Consider the following 8,830-nt stretch of genomic DNA (forward strand, 5'->3'; position numbering starts at 1 on the left):
ATTTAAGTCAAAATATTGACTTTCTTATACTTAATAGGTATGGGAAATTTAATTACACCCACATACCACATTTTGGATACCAAATTTATTAGTTTTAGTTGCCCTTTCAATTTTTAAGTCTCCTAATTGCATTTTCAAATTTTCAGATTTAGTGTCCTATTTTACACTATTCCATTGATCAAGTTGCTGTGGAAATTTGACAAAGTATTCTCCATAAAACTTATTTTTTATTGTCTTATCTTTAATTCTCTTTTTGAATCACTCCATTTGGAGTTTTGTAGCCCAAGATATAGCCATTTGAACATGGCTGGCCGGATTGGTCTAACTCAGATTTCTGGGCACCTACTTTGGTTCTGGCAGTTTTGGATCTTTAAATTTAGGTGGCACAATGACTGGGTTATGGGCAGAATTTGGGTTGGTGTTCTTCATGAAAGTTGTAGTGCTATGTCATACCTTTCCAATGCCACAAAAATCAGATCATTTGGACCTGTATAGCCCAAGTTATGGCCAAATGAACAAACATTGTTCATTTGATCATTTTGGTACAGTGGCAGTGCACTACACCCGGGATTGACCTAATTGTTCACTATCCTAATGTCATTTTCTGGGCATGGTTCTTGAATGAAAAATGTGCCATTATGTGTCTATTTTCATTCCCAATTAGCCTCACACCAACTGGGTTGGTAAATTTTCAGTTTTAATCCCTGAAACAGACCTAGGTCAAACTGCCAGAATAGTGACCCTAACCAATCCGAATTGCACTTGGTTTCTACCAAATCAAACATACCACAATTGGTCCCAAATGACCATTTCTCACTTCAATTAGGGTAATTTGCACCAATTGACCATTTTCTAAAATTTTCTCCCAATTTCTAAAGCTCAAGAACCCTAATTTAGTAATTTCACTCACTTAATGAAGTCAAAGTGTATATTTTAATCTATATACTTAATTCAACTCACTTAACCCTTCAATTTCATCAAATTCAAGAAATTTCACTCCTCCTATATGCTGGCCAAAATTTAGAAGAATCCCACACACTTGATTTGTTTCAATTATTTGTTAATTCCAAGTGTAACTTAGCTACTTAACATAAATTCAAAGAGAGAGTGAAGAGAGAACACTAACCTCAAATCTTTGATTTATAATTCATCAATTCTTTCAATTTCTCCTTTCTTTTTCTTCTTCAATCTTCTTGTCTACTTCTAATAACAAGGTTTTAATGGAGATTTTGGGGGATTTATGGCTAATTTGGGGGTTAAAGAGCTTGAAAATCAAGCTTCCATGGTGAAAATATGAGAGAGATGAGAGAGAGGGATGAGGGATGGCAAATGGGTGAGGAAGACACACTTTTTCTCTCTTTTTTTTTTCATTTGATTTTTCATAATTATCTAGCTTTGAGACTTAGTAAAAAATTAAAGAAATTAAATTGATTTTTGACATCATGTATGATGTCACCACAATGAGGTCATAAATCCTTTTCTTTTTTTTTTTCCTTTTTCCTTTATTTTTTCATAGTTTTTTAATTTAATTCTATATTTTGAAATTTTCATTTCTTCGATTTTATTGGACAGTTAGGTCGGGAGTCAGCTCTAGGGGTAAATTAACCAAATTGCCTTTCGCCGGTTCGATCCAGTTTGCAAGTAATTCAATATTTCTTTCGGATTCCTGAACTAATTATTTGACCTGCTTAACAATTCTTTTCTGTGATTTTCTCTTTTCCACTGTGTTTGCAATGGTTCTTAAGACCGCAACGTCACATTTTTTGGTTCAAAATTCGGGTTAAGACTGACCTCGTAGTCACTTCCCGAGAAGGTCACCCATCGCTGTGACTCCCAGCTCATTTAACCTTTTGTGTTCTGTTTTTCTTATTTATACTTAATTATCTAGCAATTACTAATTATTTGTATTCAGGACTTATCTACGTGTCTTAGATGTGATTCTAATCTCCTTAATTGTCCGGACCGACACCAGTCACCAGAACAGTGAAATATACCAGGCTATGCATATAAGGGTATTACAATTCTCCCCCCCTTAAAATAAATTTCGTCTCGAAATTTTTACCTGGTATTAGTCTCTGAACATCTGTGGGTGCTGCCTCCTTATGTCCTCCTCACGTTCCCAAGTAGCTTCTTGGTCCGAATGATGGTTCCACAGCACTTTTACCAATGGTATTTGCTTGTTCCGTAGCTGTTTCACCTCATAAGCCAGAATCTCCATGGGTTCTTCTTCATATGTGAGGTTTGGATTTACTTCAATTTCTTCCACTGGTAACAAATGAGATGGGTTAGATCTGTACCTCCTCAACATAGACACATGAAAGATGTTATGTATCTTTTCTAACTCTGGAGGTAATGCTAAACGGTATGCCAAAAGACCCGCTCTTTCCAAAACCTCATATGGCCCGATGAAACGAGGACTCAGTTTCCCCTATTTGCCAAATCTCATAATTTTTTTCCAAGGGAAAACCTTGAGGAATACTTTCTCACCCACTGTATACTCAATATCCCTTCTCTTCAGATCAATATAGGACTTCTGATAGTCTGTTGTAGCTCTGAGTCAATCTCTAATCAATCTGATTTTTTTCTCAGTCTGTTGAACAATTTCGGGCCCAATCATCTTTCTTTCACCCACTTCATCCCAACACATGGGAGTTCTGCACTTCCTGCCATACAAAGCTTCATATGGAGGCATCCCAATGCTTGATTGGTAGTTGTTGTTATAAGCAAACTCAATCAGAGGCAAGTGTGTGTCCCAACTGCCCTCAAACTCAATCACACAAGCCCGTAGCATGTTCTCCAAGATCTGAATTACCCTCTCAGACTGCCCATTTGTCTGTGGGTGGAATGCCGTACTGAAGTTCAATCTAGTTCCTAGGGCTCTCTGAAGACTACCCTAGAATCTAGAAGTAAACCTAGGATCTCTGTCTGATAAAATGGATACTGGCACTCCATGCAGTATCACAATCTCATCTATGTACAACTTGGCCAATCTTTCCAAACTATAGTCTGTTCGGACAGGCAGAAAGTGAGCAGACTTGGTTAGTCTGTCAACAATGACCCACATTACATCATGACTCTTTTGTGTCTACGGAAGTCCCATCACAAAATCCATAGTTATTCTCTCTCATTTCCACTCCGGTACTGGTAGTGGATGTAACAAACCAGTTGGTACTTGATGCTCTACCTTCACTTGTTGACAAGTTAGGCATTTGAATACAAATTCAACTACATCTCTTTTCATACCTATTCACCAGTAGTGCTCTTTCAGTCCTCTGTACATTTTAGTGCCACCAGGGTGCATAGTAAAAGGAGACTCATGTGCTTCCTTCATAATGATCTGCCTCAAATCAACATCATTAGGAATGCACATCCTACCCTGGTGTAGCAGTAAGCTGTCATCTCTCACTGAGAATTCTAGTTTCTTACCCTGCTGGAATTCTTCTAATATTTCTCATCATTCTATGTAGTCATTCTGATATGATCAATCAACACTGGCTTTACATGCCATGCAACTACTGTCTGTGTCTCATCATTAATCTTTAAGCTGGCATGCAATGCTCTCAACTCATGTACCATAGACAAAGGAGAAACTCTCAGACTTTTCATAGTCTTACGACTTAAGGCATCAGCCACCACATTAGCTTTCCCTAGCTGATAGTCTATCAGACAATCATAGTCTTTTATCAACTCTAACCATCTCTTTTGTCTCAAATTCAACTCTTTCTGAGTACCCAAATACTCCAAACTCTTATGATCTGTGTAAATGTAACACTTCTCCCCATACAAATAGTGTCTCCAGATCTTAAGGGCAAAAATAATAGCTGCTAGCTCCAAGTCATGTGTCGGATAGTTCCTCTCATGCGGTTTTAGCTATCGTGATGCATATGCAATAAAATTTCGATCTTGCATAAGTACACAGCCTAACCCATTGTGAGAAGCATCACTGTAAACTATGTATTCTTTACCCGGGGTAGGTAAAGTAAGAATTGGAGCTTCAGTCAAACACCTCTTTAACTCATCAAAGCTCCGCTAGCATTTGTCCATCCACTGAAATTTCACATCTTTTCGAAGCAACTTGGTCAGTAGAGAAGCTAACATAGAGAAACCCTTCACAAATCGGTGATAGTATCCAGCTAAACCCAAAAAACTGCAAATCTCTGTGACATTTCTGGGTGGCTTCCAATTAAGGACAGCTTCTATCTTACTTGGATCTACCTTAATGGCCTTAGTAGATACTATATGCCCCAAGAAGGATATTTCTTTCAGTCAAAATTCACATTTTGATAGTTTTGCATATAGCTGTTTCTCCCTTAAAGTCTGCAGTACAATCCACAAATGTCTATCATGCTCCTCTGCACTCCTCAAGTAGACCAATATATCATCTATGAATACCACTACAAACTGGTCGAGGTATGGTTTGAAGATAGTGTTCATCAAATCCATAAAACAGCTGGAGCATTAGTTAACCAGAATGGCATGACCAGGAACTCATAATGGCCGTAGTGGGTTCTAAAAGCAGTTTTAGGGATACTCTGTTCTTGCACCTTCAGCTGATAATAACCCGATCTCAGGTCAATTTTGGAGAACACAGCTGCATCCCTCAACTGATCAAACAAATCATCAATGTGCGGTAATGGATATCTATTCTTTATTGTCATCTTATTCAACTGTCGGTAGTCAATACATAAGTGGAGAGTGCCATCTTTCTTCTTAACAAATAGCATTGGCGCTCCCCAAGGTGACACACTAGGGCAGATAAAGCCCTTGTCTAGCAACTCTTGTAACTGTACTTTTAATTCTTTCAGTTCTGCTGGTGCCATTCTATATAGTGTTATGGAGATTGGGTCCACACCAGGCATAACATCAATCTCAAACTGCATCTCTCTCTTCGGAGGTAATCCTAGCAACTCATCAGGAAACACGTCCGGATAATCACATACAGTAGGGATGTCCCTTAACACTGGACTCTCCACTCGGGTGTCCATCACATATGCCAAGTATGCTTCACACCCTTTTTTGATCATCTTTCTGGCCAGTGTAGCTGAAATGATATTTGATGGAAATAACTGCCTCTCCCTATGTATTATTACATCACCATACCGGGAAAGACCAAAACTGACTGTCTTCAGCCTACAATCAATCATAGCGTGATGCCTGGCTAACCAATCTATGCCTAGGATGATATCAAAATCTCTAAAGGGCATTTCAATCAGGTCGAATAGAAAAGTGTGTTCTTGAATCACCAAAGGACAATCCCTATATATTCTATTTACCCTGACCTCCTGGATTAATGGACTAGTTACTAGCACATCATAGTCCATTCTTACACACGGAATAGCAGTAGAACAAATTACACTAGCATTGACATACGAATGTGTGGAGCCAGGATCAAATAACACATATACGTCTTGGTCAAGGATAGAGAAAATACTAGCTACTACATCTGATGTTTTAGCCTCCTCTAGCTGACGCATTGTATACACTCTGACTGGTGAGCCACTGGATTCTGGCTGGTTAACAGTGCTTTGACTTCTTGGGGTACTACCCCTACCTTTGCCTCTACCTCTACCAGATGGCTGTGACCCTTTTGGAGTAGAGACTTTGGCTAATCCCTTAGATGTGGCAGGAGGTCCAGATCGGCGTGGACTAGTACAATCCTTAGCGAAATGTCCAATCCCTCTATAGTTAAAGCATGCACCGGTGACCTTGAAACACACCCCACCGTGTGTTCTACCATAAGTCTCACATTGCCGGACTGATAATGCTCCCCGAGATGCCTGCTGAGTTTGTCGACCAGACTAGGGTGGTCTTTGGCCAGAGAATCTGCCTCTACCAGATCGGCGGGAGTTGGATCCCCCAGATTGTTTTCACTTCCCAGAACTGCTCTCAGTAGGTTGGCCAGTAGCTTTCTCGGTTTTCACTTTCTCTTGGGTATTCTTCTTCACTAACCCTTCCATTTCTATCCTCTCACATTCCAAGGCTTGTGATATCAATTTAGAAAAATTCTGGTGTCGAAAACCCACTACTTGCATTCTCAATGTAGGCCTTAACCCGCCTCAAAACTCTTACATCTGTCTCTGGGGGTAGAGACCAAGCTTCCAGCATAGTGGCTTAGTCTTGAAAAGTCCCACTCATATTCTGCTATGGTCTTATCACCTTGTTTCAGTTTTAAGAATTCTTGCAATTTCATGTAAATATAGGTATTGGGGACCGATTTCTGTCTGAACTCCCTCAAGAAATCTGCCCATGTAAGAACAGGTGGCTCAACCAGGCTGTGGGGGATAGTCTTCCACCATTCATACACATCCCCTTCCAGAAGAGATACTGAGTATTCAAATTTTAATTCCTCGGCACATTGCAGCTTTCTGAATACCCTTTCCATCCATTCTAACTACTGTTCTGCTTCCAGTGGATCCACGGTGCCCTTGAACTCAGTAGCCCCAAATTTCATTAATTTTTCATATTGCTAAGCCGGGGGTTGTGGTTGTGCCGCTGGTGCTTTCATCTGAGCTTGTGGTGGCACATTTCCCACCATTTGTTGAAAAAAAGTAGCCATTTGCTGTGCAAACTGAATAGAAAACTGCAGTGCTTGAAGAGGAGCTGGAGTGGCTGACCCACTCACGTTCTGGAGTGCTAGGGCTTCCCCTTGGGCCTCAACCCCAACAGATTGCTCTACGGAATGATCTCCCTCTTCCATTCCATTTTCAGAAATTTCTACTTCCTGAGATCAAACACAAGACGGTTGACCTACATTAGTGCATATTCATGATGTAAATATGTCATATGTATCAATTTAGGACACTTGAGTAGTTGTACTTATCAAAGGAAATATGCACATGCACAATCAAAATTCATTTTAAAACCATGCTCTGATACCACTAAAATATGTCACACCTTACCCCTCTGTAAGGCATAACATGATCCCGTAGTATACCTAATGACTTACTGAACTTCACTTATCGATAACTCATTAAGTACACTACAAGGGATTTTAAAACCATTTTCTTACTTTTTGAAAGTGGTGAGCATTTTTGGTAGGAACTAAAAACATTTAATTGAAGTTGAAAAGCTATGTAAAATTTTTGATCAATTTTATTTTTTCGCAAATTCTAGAAAAATTTCTGCAGAGTACCGGCCGTAATTGAGAAAAACTAAAAATTTACCTGTGGAAAAACACTTCCAATAATAGCACTTCATCAAATCTCAACCACCAAATTACTCAATCAACACAAATCCATCCAATCTCCACAATTCAAAATAAGATTGTCATCCTAAATTTTTCCAAAATAAGTTATACACCATGCATTTAAAATATTTGTTTGCATTCACAATTTAGTTTACAGACATAAAAAGCCAAAAGACAATATGATTACATATGACTGTATAACTTCTCAGTTACAAAAGTACATATGACTACAAAATTATTTACATCTAGAAATTACAAGAGTATAATCAAATACCCATACAAAAGTCTTCAGGTAGTCCTCACAATCAGTAGCTCACTTTGCTGCTTTTTCCTTACCGATATCTGCGACAGCAAAAAAAGTTATCGCTGAGTATAAAAATACTCAGTGGTGCACATTAAAATGTAAATGCATAATATAAAATATTTATGAACAATTCACAGTTCAAAAATTTCACAATCATATTCCATAATTTTTTTTAAAGCGTCTTTTAGCACAATTTTGGTCAAACAATTTAATAAACACAGTGTTGCCAATCCATACACAACTTAAACCATGACACAAAATTTCCGATCAATGCCGTGTTGCACACCACGATAAAGCAATCTACAACCTCACCAATCAAAATCAATGAGGGAGGTAGCAAGCTAGCTAATAAGTACTCATCCGATCTCGACCTCAATTGGTAAGCCAGAGAGGGAGGAAAATAAATGATCTCAACCCCATAAATGGAGGAGAAATTATGTGGCACTGTCATGCTAAGTGTGAACACAAAATCAATTTAAAATAATTTACTTAAGTAATTTGTGAGAAATCTAATCAATTCCTAAAGTCATATTTGCGATCATAAAATGGCAATACAATTCATAATTAACACAGAAGTCAAATTTTCAAGAATAAAATATTTAAACAAGAATTATTGTGCACAGACCTAATATGAGTCGTCTCTAGGTCTTGACTCAGTTCTTTGTCCCTTCTGAGTCTTTTTCAGCTGAAACACATAATTGACAGTGTTTCAGTACCTTATCTCACAATAAATCCAATAATTAAATTCATGTATACTCAATTCTAGTCCTAATATGCGTAAACTAACTCTCTTGAAAATTTTCATTTCGGGGTTATTATTTATGATACTATTTAAGTCAAAATGTTGACTTTCTTATGCTTAATAGGTATGGAAAATTTAATTACACCCACATACCACATTTTGGGTACCAAATTCATTGGTTTTAGTTGCCCTTTCAATTTTTAGGTCTCCTAATTGCATTTTTAAATTTTCAGATTTGGTGTCCTATTTTGCATTATCCTATTGATCAAGTTGCTGTGGAAATTTGATAAAGTGTTCTTCATAAAAGTTGTTCCTTATTGTCGAATCTTTAATTCCATTTTTGAATCACTCCATTTGGAGTTTTGTAGCCCAAGATATAGCCATATGAACATGACTGGCCGGATTGGATTAACCCAGATTTCTGGGCACCTACTTTGGTTCTGGCAGTTTTGGATCTCTAATTTAGGTGGCACAATGACTGGGTTATGGGCAGAATTTGGGTTGGTGTTCTCATGAAAATTGTAGTGTTATGTCATACCTTTCAAATGCCACAAAAATCAGGTCATTTGGACCTGTATAGCCCAAGTTATGGCCAAAT

This window comes from Hevea brasiliensis, chromosome 16, assembly GCF_030052815.1.
Source record: "Hevea brasiliensis isolate MT/VB/25A 57/8 chromosome 16, ASM3005281v1, whole genome shotgun sequence".
Lineage (NCBI taxonomy): Eukaryota > Viridiplantae > Streptophyta > Magnoliopsida > Malpighiales > Euphorbiaceae > Hevea > Hevea brasiliensis.